Source organism: Mus pahari, chromosome 10 (assembly GCF_900095145.1).
Source record: "Mus pahari chromosome 10, PAHARI_EIJ_v1.1, whole genome shotgun sequence".
Classification (NCBI taxonomy): domain Eukaryota; kingdom Metazoa; phylum Chordata; class Mammalia; order Rodentia; family Muridae; genus Mus; species Mus pahari.
Genome location: NC_034599.1, coordinates 56,931,392 through 56,947,715, shown reverse-complemented (window position 1 = coordinate 56,947,715; position 16,324 = coordinate 56,931,392). Strand labels below are relative to the sequence as shown.

At 50.8% G+C, this 16,324-nt stretch overlaps 1 protein-coding gene across 1 annotated transcript in view; it reads left to right on the top strand.

The window, feature by feature from the left end:
• Positions 1-428: 428 nt before the first annotated feature.
• Positions 429-16,324, top strand: part of Paqr5 (progestin and adipoQ receptor family member 5) — a 70,416-nt gene continuing 54,520 nt past the window's right edge. Inside the window, exon 1 of the mRNA XM_021207800.2 lies at positions 429-555. The gene's annotated coding sequence lies outside the window, so the exon portion shown is untranslated. The remainder of the gene's footprint in view (positions 556-16,324) is intronic.

The window sequence follows — 16,324 nt, the reverse complement described above, 5'->3', positions numbered from 1 at the left end:
GCCAAGGACCCACTGTTCTAGGTGGTCTGATGGCAGGGGTCATCATCAGCCGGGGGCTTCTCAACAGAGGAGAGGACCATGGGGTCAGGCAGTTGCTTTCCTGTCCTTCAGCGAGCTGCAAGGTGGCCTACGGGCTCCCAGACCTCAGATCTAAGGGTAGGAGAAGTGTAGAGTACCTACCAGAGAGTACAGGATGCGAAAGAGAACCTTGTGCACCTCAAATTCCAGCTAAGGGGCACCTGAGGCTGAAGGGACGCGGGAAGCTTTGAAGGAGAAGAGGTCTAGGGTTCGGTGCACGAGGCCTGGCGAGGCCAGGGAGCTGGGAGGGGAGCCCATCGCTCGGCTCCTCCCAGGGGCCGCCCTGCCCCGCCCCTGCCGGGACAGCCTGGGCGGGGACCCGCGACGGGAGGGCGCGCCGCGCCGCCGGGTGCTCCAGGTGCAGTTCCCAGGAGCTTGGGGGCCCTCGCTGGCCTGGGAGGAGTAGCCCGTCTCGGATCTGCTCTTGCTGCGTCTCTACGCCCTATCCACTGGACGCCAGTGAGCCTCAGAATTCAGGTAACCGAGGGCGGAACTCCCGGCCAGTGTCCCCCACGGGTCCCCGTCCTCACGCTCCTATTTTCTGCCACTGAGCCACGGAGCCCGGGTGCTACTTGGAGATGGATCTTGAAAGTTTGCTCTTGGACGGCGGTGCATCAGGCAACTGCCAAGCAAACATTTGCACCCGCGCACCCCGAGCCCACGTGAAGCAGGGAGGCCTTTCCCCCAGCTTTTCTAAGTACCAGTTTTTCTCTTAATTAATCAACGAAGCAGACACCCTCCCCATCCTGGCTCTTCATCCCTTAAAAAAAAGTCCTGGGATGGAAACTGACAGTTGGTAATTCTTAAGCTTTAGGGATGTTTATAAGTGTACTTCCCGCCTCCTCTCGCCAGACACACGCTATGAACCAGTCAGATAGTGTGCGGGTAAGGCAAAGTGGTACAGTTCTGTGCCCAAGGAGGCAGCTCTGCGCCCTGATAAAGAGGGTACCCAGACACAGGAAGCTGTCTCCCCCCCTTTTCTTTTTTCTTTTCCTTTCCTTTTTCTTCTCTCCTCTCCCCTCCCCTCCCCTCCCCTGCCCTGCCCTCCTCCCTCCCTTACCCTCCTTTTTCCTTTCCTTTCCTTTCCTTTTCCTTTTCCTTTTCCTTTTCCTTTTCCTTTTCCTTTTCCATTTCCTTTTCCTTTTCCTTTCCCTTTTCCTGGCTCACTGTTTAGTCAGGCCGCCCATCCCAGTACTCTCAAACCCCAGACTGAGGAGCCTATGCCCTGAGGTGGGTGGGCTGCAGCCTGCAGCTGCAGAGCACTGGAGCCCACAAAATACTTGGTGGAAAGTAGAAAGCTGCACCTTCCCCCAGAGCAAGAGAGAAGAGAAGGGAGACTGGGTGGATCCTAAAGCAGCCATCATGGCTGATATGGACACCCGATTTCACTTTTCCGTGGGGACAAACCAAGCAGATGGTAGCTGAAGAAAGAAAGGTGACCCCAAAAGGTTAAAGCGTTTGAACCAAGCCCAGCGGTGGGCCTCAGCCATGGACTCTTAGACCAGGGGCTTCTGCATTTTAAGAGATTACTATGTTTGTTTATTATTGCGCTTGGTGATGGGGTACATATGGAAGTCAGAAGACAACTTTCAGTAGTAGGTTCTTTCCTTCTATCATGGGGGTCTGGGGATTGAACCAGGTTGTCAGGCTTGGTAGCAAACACAATCTCCCACTGAGCCATTTTGCTGGTCCTTTTCTGGTTATGCCCTTGACCGGCAGGGGCCGGTTGCTCCCTTGACGTCTGGGAGTGTGCAAGGCGAGGGCACTTCCAAATAGAATTCAAATCCCCTGAGGAGAGGCTGCCAAGCCCCAGCCAGCCCCTTGGTAAGCTCCCCTGACTGCAGGAGGGAGGCGGCACCTGCGTCACTTGTGTATCCATAGTACTTGGCACAGGGAAGAAACATAGCCAGGACATCTTGAGTTAACCAGACACAGGTGAGTTCTTTTTCCAGCAGCCAGGACTCTGCTCTGGAAGATCAGGAAGGACGTTTGGAGACTAGCACCAGAAAACTGTGGACATACTCCCAGGTGCCATCACACTCTGCCCCTACTTGGAGCAACTTCTTTCTTAATCCAGTAAATAAAACTATAATCATTAATCCTACTTCTTGTAGGGCCAAGGGAGAGCAGGGCGCTGGGTGAAGTGGACGGCCTGTCCCTCACCTGAGCTAGAGGTTGAGAGACCGCCGCTCACCTAGGGGACTTCCTCTCCCCCCCTCCTCAGAGGGTCTCATTTGGAAACATTAATTACTATTGCCTCTCCTGGATTCTTACCCTGCAGGGTTGCTGGGGATTGGGGAAGGGATTTGCTTTTCTTGCCTTAGTTTGCCCTAGTGATAAATAGTTTTATGAGCAGGTGGGTGCTCTGAAGGCATCTGCATGCTGCAGAGCACACCCGACAGGAGACATGTATGAATGCGTGTGTGTGTGTGTGTGTGTGTGTGTGTGTGTGTGTGTGGTGGGGGCTTCTCTAGGTGGGCTTTACGTCTCCCTTGAGCAGTAGCTGCATTTTAGCATTCCTCAGAGAATAGAGCTCACCAGAGGCACACAGTAGCTGGGTAAGAAGTATTCACTGATGGAAAATAATCTCTACAGGAAGAAAACTTGCCAGAATTCATGAGACCCGGAGGGCCTTGACCCTCTCTCTGTCTTTCTTCCCACGTCAGGAGAGGAGCACCCAGCCATAGATGCAGGAACCAGGAAAGGAGAGAGGAAGGAGGGCTCCCAGAACTCAGGCCAGGGCCTTCAAGCTGGTGGCCCTCAGAGTCACCCAGAGGGATAGATCCATGATCCGATGGCCTCTGCAAGGGCCAGTGGGAACGTCCTAGGAGGGGCAAGCCCAGTTCCCGGAGGAGGGGGTAGAGGCTAAGATGAGCCGGGCTAAGCTAATAGGCCAGTCTGAGAAGTGTGTCCAGAGGTTGTGGGGCACTCAGAGGCTCCCCTGGGAATTGAGGAGGTCCTGGAGGCAGGGGAGAGATGGATGCACACCCTCACACACAAAGCAGCTTTTCTGGGTGACCCACCCCGTCTTTGACACCCCCCCCCCAGACAGCCCTGTTCACTGTCAGAGCTGGAATGCACCTGCTGGAGCTTGGCGTTGGGGCAGAAAGTGCAGGAGCCCAGCCTGAAGAATTTGTGATTTCCTGGCTTGTTGGGCTTATGGGGAAGGAGGAGCGGGCAGTCAGGGAGTCACTAAGGCTTCACCAGAAGGAATGCGTCAGGGTGGGCCTTCTCCTGTATCTGAGGTCATCGTAGACCCCCCTAGTTCTCTGCCACCCTCTGTGTGTGTGCGTGGGGGGATCACGACGGAGACCTGGTTTTCTGTTCCCTGGCATGTTGGCTTTCTCCTACAAGTTCAGTGACTTTCCACCACAGTGGATGGAAAAGTACGCCTGTTTCGATGCTTCATTTCTCTAGGTCCACCCTGCTGCCTCGTGTCTGGCCCTCACTTAGAGACAGTGTTGGGACTTTGGAGAAAGGGACAGAGATTGTTATGAAGTTATGCAGCTGGCAGAGGGGAGCCATTGCATGTAAGGGGGAAGAATGTTGTTCCCTCGAAGTGGTGGTCCAGTTTTATCCCCATCCCTGTGCTGTCTGCCAAGCTGGGTTTTAGTCTGTAATATTCTCCTGCCTTCTGACCTTGACCGGGCCAGGATCACCCAAAGCAGGCTCTGGGCTGTGGGTACCTGAGGAATGAGGGTTGCCTGAGCCTCAGGCAGGGCATTTGCCCCCTAAGGTCACCCCTCCCCCCCAACACCTTTGGTTAATTAGTAGCTTGTAGCCAAGGTGCCTCTTGTGACTTGGAGAATTCAGTGGAAGCCTGTCAGAGACACAGAGCCCAGCCACATAGCTTCTAGAGCCCAGCGCCTGAAATCCAGCAGCCTCAGGAGCTCCCAGTAGAGCCTCAGTAGCCTGTCACTAGCTGTGGCCTTGGCTTTGACTATATTCCCAGTGTCTGAAGGCCAGTGCGGCTGGCACACAGCTTCCTCGGGTTCTGGTTCCAACACTTTCTAGCTGGCATTGTGACCTTGGTCCCGTCTCTTTCCGAGCATCAGTTCCCTCATCTGTCAGAGTACTACTACCTTGGGGTCTATTAAGGCATCTCAACTCTAGCACCATTACCTTTGGGAGGCAGAGAGGAAGGGACTGTTGTGTGCCATAGTGAGTGTTTCCCTGTGCCCTTGGCCTCTATACAACATCACATCAACTCTATGAGTCCCTTGAAAAAATTACACACACACACACACACACACACACACACACACACACACACACACGAACACATACATATGTGTGTGTTGTATATTCTCTGGATGTTTTGTGTGTCTTGTACTACTTGCATACAGTACCCATAGAAACCAGAAGAGAGTATCAGATCCCTTGAAACTGGAGTTATAGATGGCATGAGCCGCCATGTAGGTGCTGAACACCAAACCCAGATCCTCTGGAAGAGCAGTCAGCACTCGCACACTGGGTCATATGAATATATAGTGCCTGGCTGGCTTCAAACTCACAGCAATTTGCCTGCCTTTGCTAGGATTAAAGTCATGTAACACTATGCTTGGCTTCTGGGTCCTTTCTGACATCTGGGAATGCCTCTGGACATCACCAGATGTACCCCGGGCAGCATCGCCTCTGGTTGAGAAGGGTTGTGTTCTATCAGTGGTTCTCAGCCTTCCTGACGCTGAGACCCTTCGATGCAGTTCCCCATGTTGTAGTGAACCCCAACCATAACATTATTTCATTGCTACTTCATACCTGTAATTTTGCTACTGTTCTGAATTATAATATAAATATATCAATTATAATATAAATATCCAGTATGCAGGATATCTGGTGTGTAACCCCTGTGAAAGGGTCATTCGACTCCCCCAAAGGCTTTGCAGCCCATAGATCGAGAACAACTGTATTAGATGGTCTCTGAAGACCTCCCTTCCCCCAGCATTTCTCTTGGGGAAAAGGGGCTTCCAGCTAGTCCTATGTGTGTGCCCTGGGCATGCATGAGGAGTAAGGGAGACAGGTCAGAGGGAAGTCAAGGACCTTATGCTGAGATCCTCTGGACCTTGAGTTACATAAGAAGGGGGCAGGGGTAAAAGGCAGGCCTGTGGTCTGGATCCCATACGAGGTCAGCAACCTTCTGGTGCAGGGCGGTGTGGCAACGAAGGCTCTACCCTGCTCCGCGTTCCCCTCTCTCCTTGCCCTGGGGAGGGATGCAGGAAGTGAATCAGCCCAGCCAGCTCACACATCAAGCAAACCCCCCCATCTGTGTTTTGGTTATTCCTCCCATGTTAGCTGTTTATTAACTCTGCCCACGGAATCCCCCTCTGACCTTATTGCTTAATGGAAGGACAGAAGATTTATTTTGACAGGTTTAGGGTTGGGTACTAGGGTTGTTGATGAATCTTCGAAGGAAATCACAATTGCTTACAGTCTTCCAGAAGCAAGTCAGCTCTGGGCTGTGGGCTACATACTGGGAAGGCTCCCTGGGCGGCAGAGACCCCCTAACCCCAAGTCAGTCACCGCCCTGTGCAAGTGTAAAGAGGGGGCGTGGCCAGCCACAAGGGTGTGGTCAGCCATGTGTGTGCTGGAGGGAATTCTACAGGAGGAAGGTCCTTCAGGCAGGAGATGGTGGCAGTGTCAGAAGCTCCACAAGAGGGAGAGATGCGGCGAGTAGGGGTGAGGGTAGTCTTGCTACTTATCTCTCTGTTATTGTGGTAAAACACATAGACTATAGAATTCTCGTTTTGACAAAGTATGTGTGTGTGTGTGTGTGTGTGTGTGTGTGTGTATATGTATGTATGTGTGTGTCTGTGTGCACATGTGCACATACATGGGCCATGCACACCTGTGGCATCCGGGGGCTGTCCTCAGCTACTATTCTTCAGGTACCATATACCTGGTTTTTGAGATATGCATTCTTACTTTTATTTAGAACTAACGAAGTAGGCGAGGCCCTCTACCATGGGATTATAGGTATGTGCCATCAGACCTGGCTTTTTTAATGACACAGTTTCTGGGTATCCCACAAGGCAAGCTCCTTACTGGCTAAACCATCCCCCAAACCCTGTTTTTTGGGGGTATTAAAAGATACAATTAATTGTCAGCAAGCACATTCATATTATTCTGTAGCTGACACCACCATCCAGCTTCGAGATTTCGTCATTTACCACCTAGAACTTTACACCCACTGTACACCAACTTCCCACTGTCCAGCCCCTCTGCTTCCGGTCTCTGTGACTGACAGCTAAAGGTACCTTGTATCGAGCAGTATGACTCTCTTTTCTATGGCACATCACACAATACTGCTATGGCCTAAGGTTTGAATGAAAGGTTTATTTGGGTCACAGTTCTAGTCCAAGGTCACAGTGATGTGTCTAGTGCCTAGCCCTTCTGGCTGACAGTCTGGAAGCAGCATAGAGCTTCTCCTAGCAGCAGACAAGAAGCATGCCTGTGCAAACCTATCTTCTCCCTCTCTTCCTGAGAATAGCTTTAGAGGTTCTAGCTGGGGACACCACTCCTTGTATACCCTTGACTACGAATGGTCTGCCATTCAAAGATACACACATGGGGAACACAGAAGGAGGAAGGCTGCAGCATTTGTAGTAAGCGGAATAATCCCGTGTCTGTCTTTCTGTGGTTGACCTCTTGGTTTCCAGAACATGCTTGTGGTTGGTGCATGTTGTAGCCTGAGTCAGAATTTCATTCTGTGGTAGCTATGGACCACATTCTGTATGTCTGTTCTTTTGCTCCCTGGACACGTGGGTTACTGCCACCCGTAGGCTACTGTGGATGATTCTGGGGTGAGCCAAATGTGCAAGTAAGTGTGGAGTCTCTGACTTTGGTCTTTTGGAGTGTATGACCTGACATGGAGCTGCTGGCCATAGAGGAAGAATACATTTAGAATTTTGTGTGCTTCTTGAGATAGACCTGGGCTGGATGAGATATGGCTCACTGGCTAAAGGGATGCCTCGCTGGCTAAAGGGATTTGTCACCAATCCTGGGACCCACATGACTTCCCACATGAAGTCTGACTTCAAAACAGACTTTTGAAAATCGTCCTCTGACTTCCACATGATTGTTGTGCGCGCACACACACACACACACACACACACACACACACCACAATTAATAAATACAACTCGAAAAAAAAAAAAAAAAGTCTCTTGCGATAGGTTCTCCTGTGCAGCTTAGGCTGGCCAGAAGCTTGCAATTCTCCTATTCACCCTCCTGGGTGCTAGGGTTATAGGCATGTGCCTGTGTGTAGGTTGCTTCAAGGAGAGGTGTTTGACATTAGTTTCGGGGATAAATGGTCTCTCTGGACATCTAAGAGGATGGACAGAAGGAAGGTTCTAACTTACAGCAGGAGTGACTGGTTTGGAGGTTTATGGTCTCAGAGGTGGTGGCTGGGGATGAGCTAAGGAAATTGTGTTCTGTTTCTTGGACACTGAGAAGCAATGAAAGCGATCTCAGGCAGGAAGCCATACGGGTTGCTTGCCATCCTACAAGGATGGGGCTGGAAGTATAAAGCAGGTGGGCTGGGAGAGAAAGAGACTGGAGGCAAGAAAACCAGGAGGTAGCACAAAGCCTGGGGTGGTGGTGGCTGCTCAGGGGGCTTCAGGCTTGTAGCTCAGCGGCCAATGCGGTCTGTTTCTGGTTGAGATTCTGGGAGGATGGGTGGTTTGAGAAGGTAGGAGCGGCTCAGCTCGGGCTTGGTGGGTCTGAGGGCCTAGGAGACTACCCAGGTGGAATGCACTGGGGGACAGCGTCTGATCAATATGAGAAGGCAAGGGTGAGAAGCCAGACAGTCGAGGGACATGACTTGCCATAGGGTGGCTGCTATGGTTTGTATATTCTTGGACCAGGGAGTGGCACCATCTGGAGGTGTGGCCTTGTTGGAATAGGTGTGACCTGGTTGGAATAGATGTGTCACTGTGGGTGTGGGCTTAAAGACCCTCACCCTAGTTGTGCCTGGAAGTCAGTCTTCCACTAGCAGCCTTTGGATGAAGACGTAGAACTCTCAGCTCTGCCTACACCATGCCTGCCTGGACACTGCCATGCTCCTGCCTTGATGATAATGGACTGAACCTCTGAACCAGTAAGCCAGCCCCAATTAAATGCTGTTTTTTTTTTTTTTATATAAGACTTGCCTTGGTCATGGTGTCTGTTCACAGCAGTAAAACCCTAACTAAGACAGTGGCACAGAGGGCCCAGGAGAACTGGAGACCAGGGCATAAGGCAGCCTCTGTACAGTGTGGCCTGCCCCGGGAGTGTCTTATCAGTCCACACATTCTGATTGTCAAGCTCCGGGATCTGCGCCTATGCCCTGAGAACTGGACACAGACGAGCATGAGCTATGACTTTAATTCGTTTATTCATTCCATAAAGCCCAGGCTGGAACCGGGCCAGTACCTTTGCACTGCTAAAGATTGAATGTTGATAGGTGGCATGCAGGAGAAATAGAGCGTGCAGTGACAGTGTGTCCTGGGCCTTGGCCATGTGACGTGGGGCTTCTCAGCACCCCCGACATCCACTTCTTTTGGTTTCTTTGGTTTGTTTTGGTTTGGGGATAAGGCCCCACTTAGCCCAGACAAGCCCAGAAGTCATATGTGGCTAAAGATTACCTTGTACTCTCTTAATCCTCTGGCCTTCATCTCCTTCGTGCCAGCATTACAGGTATGACCTGCCAAGGCTGTTTTACACAGTGCTGGGGGTGGAATCCAGGGCTGAGCTGTGTCCCCACCCCATGGCCTGTATTTTCCAGCAAATTCCTTGGATCTCCTTAGTGTAAAGGAGCCACTGTAGGGTGTTCAGCCACATTTCTGGCAAGCTTCGAGTAGCCACACTCACATGGGGGGGGCAGATGTTGTTCTCTGGGGGAGCATAATTGTCCCCCCCCCCACATACCAGGTGAGCTTGCCACCTGGTCAGAAAGGTCAATGAGAAGACACTAATCTGAATTTGCCCAAGCTAAGCCAAGGTGGAGATTCCATGCTAGCCCTCTGTCTATCACCAAGATGAACTGAATTAACCTTATATCTGAGATAATCACCTTGGACAGGGAAGGGCTTATTCTGGCTTGTAATGTGGGGAGTTCTATCTATGGTTGCTTGGCTCTATTGCTTTGGGCCTGTGATAGGCACAAGGCAGTTAACAGGCTGGGAGGCAGAGAAAGGAATGGATAACGTTCCAAGATCCCATTCAAGGTTTGATCTTCATTTGTCTGGCAGACTTCACACTAGACACCTTAAAGGTTCTTAAAGGTTCTCCCTCCTCCCAACAGTGCCATGCTCAGGGGGCCACACCTTTAACACATGGGTTTTTGGGGGGACACTTACCAAGGCGTAGGTTAAGGGATGGTCAAAGGTCTTGTGGGGAGGGACATAAAGGGAGACCAGTAGAGAAGCTGGAATCTGATGGTGAAGGCTTTAGTAGGATGAGCTGTAGTGGGAAAGGGAAAGTGGGCAGGTCTTAGGTGTGTTTCAGAGACGGCTTAGCAATATTTCGACGGCACCACAGTGGCAAGAGAGCCTCCCAGACGTACAGAGCAAAAGTGGCTGGAAGCTAGTGAGTCACATCTGGGCGTGTGCTGGTTGAAGATCCGGGGTCTTGCTGGATACACACCGTGAGAGTTAGCAGCCCACAGACTACCGAAGCCATGGGACCAACTGGAAAGTCCTGGCTGGGAGGCCGAGCCAAGGACAGAAAAGTCAAGTGGGGTCCAGTCTCTCTCTCAGGCACTGAGCCATGCTTCCAGGCTCTGCCTGGGGACAAGGTCAGAGCAGGAAAAAGCCCCAGAGTGGGAGCTGTGTCCACACTGGGCTGGAGGCTGCTGGACCACCTGCAGAGCTCAGACAAGTCAGATGAGAACCCGAGAGACACCCGGGCTCAAAGGCGGCAGGGGGCAGGGCAGCTGGTTTCCCCAAATATTTGTGGCATGGGGGGTGGGGAGTGCAGAAGGCAGAATGGACAGTGTTAGGGAGGGCTTAGGGTGTTTATCAGATCTTGTGTTTTCTGCCCGATTCTTTATTTTTCCATTTAACTATTGTGTGGTCTTATTTGTCTGTGCAGAGAGTTTCTCTCTGGTCCAGAACACAGGTTGCCACATTCAGTCTTTTGGCTCCACCCGGGATATTCCATGGGTCACCTTGTACCTGAGTCACTTTGTGACTGCAGGTGGCTGTATGTGAGGTAATGTCCCAGGCATGGAGTGGCCCGCCACTGTGGTACAGTGTCATCAAACTGATTCACTGATCCGGAGATAAAAGATGACTTCCCCTTGTAGTTTTTGCTTTGTTTGTTTGTTTGTTTGAAGTAGGGTCTCACAGTATATATAGCCCAGGCTATCCTGGAACTTACAATCCTCTGGCTTTGGACTCCTAAATGCTAGGACTATAGATGTTCAATATAATAATAAGAAAAAAAAACAAGTTTTTTTTTTTTTATTGTGTGTGTGGGGGGGAAGTGTATGTGCCACTGCACATATATGAAGGTTAAAGGACAACATAGATACCATAGATACCAGGTTTGGTAGCAAGCGTCTTTATCTGCTGTGCCGTCTTGCCCACCTGCCCTGTTCTGTGTCATTTTAGCTTGCGTTTCTCTTACTATGAGCAAGGTGAGCAAGACAGGCGGGAGCCTTTTGTACTTCCCTTTCTGTGAACAGTCTGTTCATGTTTCAACCAAAAATTTCCTCAGGTTTCTTGATTTCTTATTGAATTAGAGGAAATCTTACTGAATCAAAGGAAATCTTTGCTTGTTTTTTCCTCTTTTGAGACAAAGTCTCACGTAGACCAGGCTTGAATTCCCTATGCATCTGAAGATGACCCTGAACTTCTGATCCTCCTGCCTCTGCTTCCTGAGTGCTGGAATTGCAAACATGCACCCCCTTGCTCAGTTTATGGGGTATTGGAGAATCAAACCCAGGGCTTTGTGGATGCTAGGCAAGAGCTCTACCAGTCTTGGAGGAAACCTTTATGGACCGAGGAACTTGGTCTTTTTTTTCTGGAGTGTAACTTATAAGTCATCCTCCTTTGTTGGGTCAAGGACACTTGTGTGTGTGGGGGGGGGGTAGGACTAATTTTATTTTGTTTTATATGTGTGAATGTTAAGCTCCTATGCATGGCTGGTGCCCCTGGAGGTCAGAAGAGGGCATTGGATGCCTTAGAATTGGGGTTATGGATGGTTGTGAGCCTCTATGTGGGTGCTGGGAATCGAACCCATGTCCCCTGCAAGAACAAATGATCTTAACCACTGAGCCATCTCTCCAGTCTGTTTTCTGGATTTTGTTGTTACTTCTGAATTGTAAGGATTATGAATGCTGGTGAGAGGTAATTCTCTAGTTGGCATGCAGGAGGCTCTGTGATGGAGGTCTCAGTGGAGGCAGTGGTATAGGACAAGACCCTAAGACAGGACCAGGGATGGTCTTGGAGCAACAGGGAAAGGACTTGGGCCTCCTCCTGGGCCAAGTGTAAAGGAAGATGCCATGTGCCTAGAGGTTGGTGGCTACACATTGAAGGGACAAGGGAGATGGCTGAGTTAACCCAAGGATGAAATCAGGTCTATGAGATGTCTGGTCCATGGGCAGGGTCTGCTGTGTAAGAAAGAGCCGTAGTTGGTCTTGGAGTCAGAGCTAGATGGGGAGGGACGAGACCTCTGTTGTCATTGCATCTTCTTAGGTCCCATTTGTGTTCTTAGCTTCTGTCAGTCACCCTAAGGTCTGAGCCTGCCCTGGGGACAATGGTTTCCTCATGCTCTCAGATGCCAGGCCAGAAGCTGTGCAGTGGGATGGCTCTTAACTAACCAGTTAGACCAGCCTGTTCTAAGCCGTTTCCCCTGCACTGCCTTACCTTTCCCAGGGACCCAGACCTCCCCTGACTGCTCCCGGCTCCACCCACTGACAAACTGTTTCGGGGTCCCTACATGGCACAGCCCCTCACTATAGGAAAGTATGTAAGCAAGACAGTCAGCTTCCAATGGCGTTGCTTCTTCTCTGTGTAGCTGCTCACTTGAGTCCGTGTGTCAAGTCCTAGAAGTGCCTTAGGAAGCCTTGGAATATAAGGAGTAAGGGTGTTCAGCCCACCGCGTGAGTGCTCAGGAAGCCAAAACTCAAAGGTGGCTTGGGAGTTTAGAGCTCTCGTTCTTCCAGAGGACCTGAGTTCAGTTCCCAGCACCCAGGAAGGGCTCACAACTGCCTGTCACTCCAGCTCCAGAGCATTTAATGCCCTCCCCACCCCAAGCACCCAGCCATTCATGGCTTATATCCCACGGGCATACACATACATACAAATAGATCTTAAAAAAAAAAAAAAAAAAAACTCTCTTGGAAGCCTTCCTGGAGGAGGTGGCTGGTGGCTGCAGGTGGCTCTGAAGAATGGAGATGACTTGGGTATTGGAATAAGAAAGGCCAGAAGCAAGTGGGAAACACAGGGTGTGTTGTTTGTGTGGGTGTGTGTGGGGGGGATGTGTGTGTGTGTGTGTGTGTGTGTGCATGTGTGTGTGCCTGAGTGTGTGAGTGTACCTGTGTGCCTGTGTGTGTGCATGTGTCTCAATGCGTATGTGTGTGTGTCTGTGTGTGTGTGCATGAATGTATGTGTGTGTGTATGTGTGAATGTGTAGGTGAGTGTGTACATGTGTGTCTGTGTGTGAATGCATGTGTTTGTGTGTATGTGTCAGTGTGTGTCTCTCTGTGTATATGTGAATATATGTGTGAGTATGTGTGTATGTGTGAGTGTGTATATATATGTGAGTGAGGGTGTGAGTGTGTATGTATGTGTGTGAGTAGGTGTGAGTGTGTGTATGTATGTGTGTGAGTAGGTGTGAGTGTGTGTATGTATGTGTGTGAGTAGGTGTGAGTGTGTGTCTCTCTGTGTGTGTTAGGCATGAACACTCATCATCAATAACTTCCAATGAGGGTATTCTATGATTGTGGGGTAGGAACCGGCCAAGGTGAGAGTGTTGGAGTATACTGGGACGGCTTAGTGAAAAAAGGTTTCATACTCCAAGAGTGAGCTGACTGTGTGCAAAGTCTTGCTGCAGGCTCAGGGCAGGGCTGAGCCATCGCTTGTGCTAAAGGTTCTGCACTGGGCTGGGCTGAGGCCTCACCAGCTCCTGATGAAGAAGTGAGACTCTTGCCCATGCTTCCTGGTGCCATCGACAAAGCCTTGCCCTGAATGAACTCAACCACCAGCCTTTGCTCCCTCGGCCTCAGGGCCCCGCAGGGTACTCCTTCCTGCCTGATTCCACAGCACAGATGTTTCCCCTCCTGCTCGATGTGGGTCCCCCTCCTCCTTCCTCTTGCCTTCTCCCTTCTCTAGTCTCTGTCTCTGTCTCTGTCTCTGTCTCTGTCTCTGTCTCTCTCTCTCTCTCTCTCTCTCTCTCTCTCTCTCTCTCTCTCAGGCTCAGTGTCAATACCTGTCCTCTAGTTCTGACTTTAGAGGTTAGAGGTGTTAAAAAAATCATTTTATTATTTTAATTTAAAATTTTTACTTTATGGTTTGGGTATTTTGACTACATGGTGTGTAAACACTACATATGTACCTGGTACCTAGGAAAGATCTTTGGGGTACCTGAAACTGGAGTTACAGGCAGTTGTGAGCCACCATGTGTATGCTGGGAAATTAGACCTCTGGAAGAGCAGCAGAGCTCTGAATCCATCTGTCCAGCCCCTGGTGTGTGTGTGTGTGTGTGTGTGTGTGTGTGTGTGTGTGTGTGTGTGTGCAGCGCCTGCAGAGACCAGAAGAGGGCATCTGATGCCCTGAAGGTAGAGTTACAGGATGTGTGAGCCACCTGACAAAGGAGCTAAGAACCAAACTCAGGTCTTAACTGGTGAGTCATCTCTCCAGCCCAGAAAGATCTCTTAAACATCCAAAAGACTTCAGAACACCAGAAATGGGTCCTGGGGGAGTGGCTTAATGGCAGAGCACTAGCTGAGCATGGTTCAGATCCCTGCAACAGGCTGGCAAGATGGCTCAGCAGATAAAGGTGACTGTTACCAAGCCTGGGGACTTGAGTTCAATCCCATGGTGGAAGGAGAGGACCAACTGTTGCAGTTTTTCCTCTGACTTCCATGCATAGACAGCGCCATATTTACACATACACACATGTACACGCGCGCGCACACACACACACACACACGTGCTCTCTCTCACACACACACACACACACACACACACACACACACACTAACCAAAACGTAAAAGAAAAGTGCTTGTGCGTGTGTCATTCGGGAGAAGAGGAAGAAAAGCAATAACAATGGCAGTGACTGGCCATGGTACGGCTGTTTAGCACTGGGTGACCCACACTCCTCAGAATACATAGATTCTAAGGTCCCAATGACAGATGAGGGACAGTTCACTTTGGAGAACCAGTGGGCTTCCTTTCAGAGCATAGATGAGGGGTTTCTTACAGGAGAATGGGTGTTCCTCCCCTAACAGGTCACACCTGGAAAGCCTTACCCCGTATAGATGAGGGTAGAACCACCCCCCAATCTTGCCCAGAAAATATACTCTTCACCCCACCCTGCAGCCAAGAAGGCAGGTGTGCATACAACAGGCCTGCTGCATATTCTGCGAGGGTCCAGATGAGCTGTGGTTGACAGAGAGGTTTCTGGAAAGAGGAAGAACACAGCAGACAGTATATAGGAGGGGTAGTGAAGGGGAAGGAAGAGACAGAAGTCTACGGATGGACCTACGGGCAGACTTGCCCTAGTGTGGGGCAAGTTGAGTGTCAGATTACAGCAAGGCCAGAGCATGGTTGGTCACCCTGGGGAGACAAGGAGCTACTGAAAGGACAGAGTGGGCTCAGTGGAGTGTCTGTGAGCTCCTGCCCCTGGGGAGCTCTGAGTGATGCCCCTCCCTGCCAATGGAGGAGCCTGGGGATCCCGGCTGGAATGACTTGGGATGCTTGGGGGCCCTTGAAGCCCACAAGTTGGGTGCAGCCTCCTGTCCATGAGAGGCCAATTACACAACATGTCAGAGAAGGAGAGAAGGGAGATTTCTTCATATGGCTGCATCCAGTGAGAAGTAAAGGCGTCCAGCGCCTCCCCCCCCCCGCCCCGCACCCTCCCCACTCCGTTCCATCCACAAGGTCCTGACATGAGGTTCAGCTTTGCCTAGCAGGCGAGAGGTACGGCCAAGGGGTGGTCCTGCCCATCACCATTGTCTGGGCTGGAGTCTGTCCTGTGAGATGGTCCGACACATTGTCAGAACTGTGGGATCTCTCTTCTGGTTCTCCCCCCTCCCCTTTCCAGTCTGGCCCAGTTTACTCTTCATCTTTGTCCCAGAATGGTTGCAGGTACTCTGATTTCTAGATTGGCACATCACAAAACTGAAGCTTCTGGGTGGACTCCCTGAGCAGCTGGTTGTAAGACCGTGGGCAAGCCTCTTCCCACAGCCACAGGTTCCCAGCCGGCTTTCTGCTGACTTTGAGGTGTCCAGGCCACTCGCTCGTTCTCTTCCCTGGACTGCCAGGGCGTCCTCCGGGGATTGGACGGAGCAGGGGGACAGAGGCGGAGGCGTCAGAGGCTACGGGGCAGAGGAGGCATCGAGGCCTCTGGCTGGGCTCTGCGGGGCTGGGATAAGGTCTTTCGTTGACCCTGAACCTCAGAGTTGATTTCCAAAGGGAAAGCACTCCCCTGATAAGAGCTGTGTGGTAATAAAGGCTGCCTTTTATTCCGAGCTGGCCTCCTAGCTTTGCAGTTTCAACACCAGCCTACCTGTGTGAAAACTCAAGCCGACTAATGACTCATGGCCTCTGGAGTTAAGTGAGTCCTGCTCAGGAAGCTGAAGGGCTTCCTGAGTCAGAGCTCTGACTGATTGTGCCTTCACTGTCACATACCAAAAGCTTGCCAGAGCTGGGCACTGTAATATATGTATAAGTATATATTATATATATACATATAATGTATACATGTGTGTGTGTGTATATATATATATACATGCACACACACACACATATGTAAATTTGGGGATTTCCTACATGCATATAACGTCTTTTGATGACCCCCATTTCCATTCTGTCTTGGTCGTGATGAGACACCGTGACATGGCACTTTTTTTTCCATTAACTTATTTATTTATTCACTTTGCATCCAGACTGCAGCCTCCCCTCCTTCCAGTCCCCACTCATACAGCCTCTCCCCAACCACTCCTCACTTTCTCCTCTGAGGAGGAGGACCCCCCTCCACAGGTATCAACCTAATCTGGCACCTCAGGTCACTGCAGGACTAGGTACATTCTCCCCCCCCCCC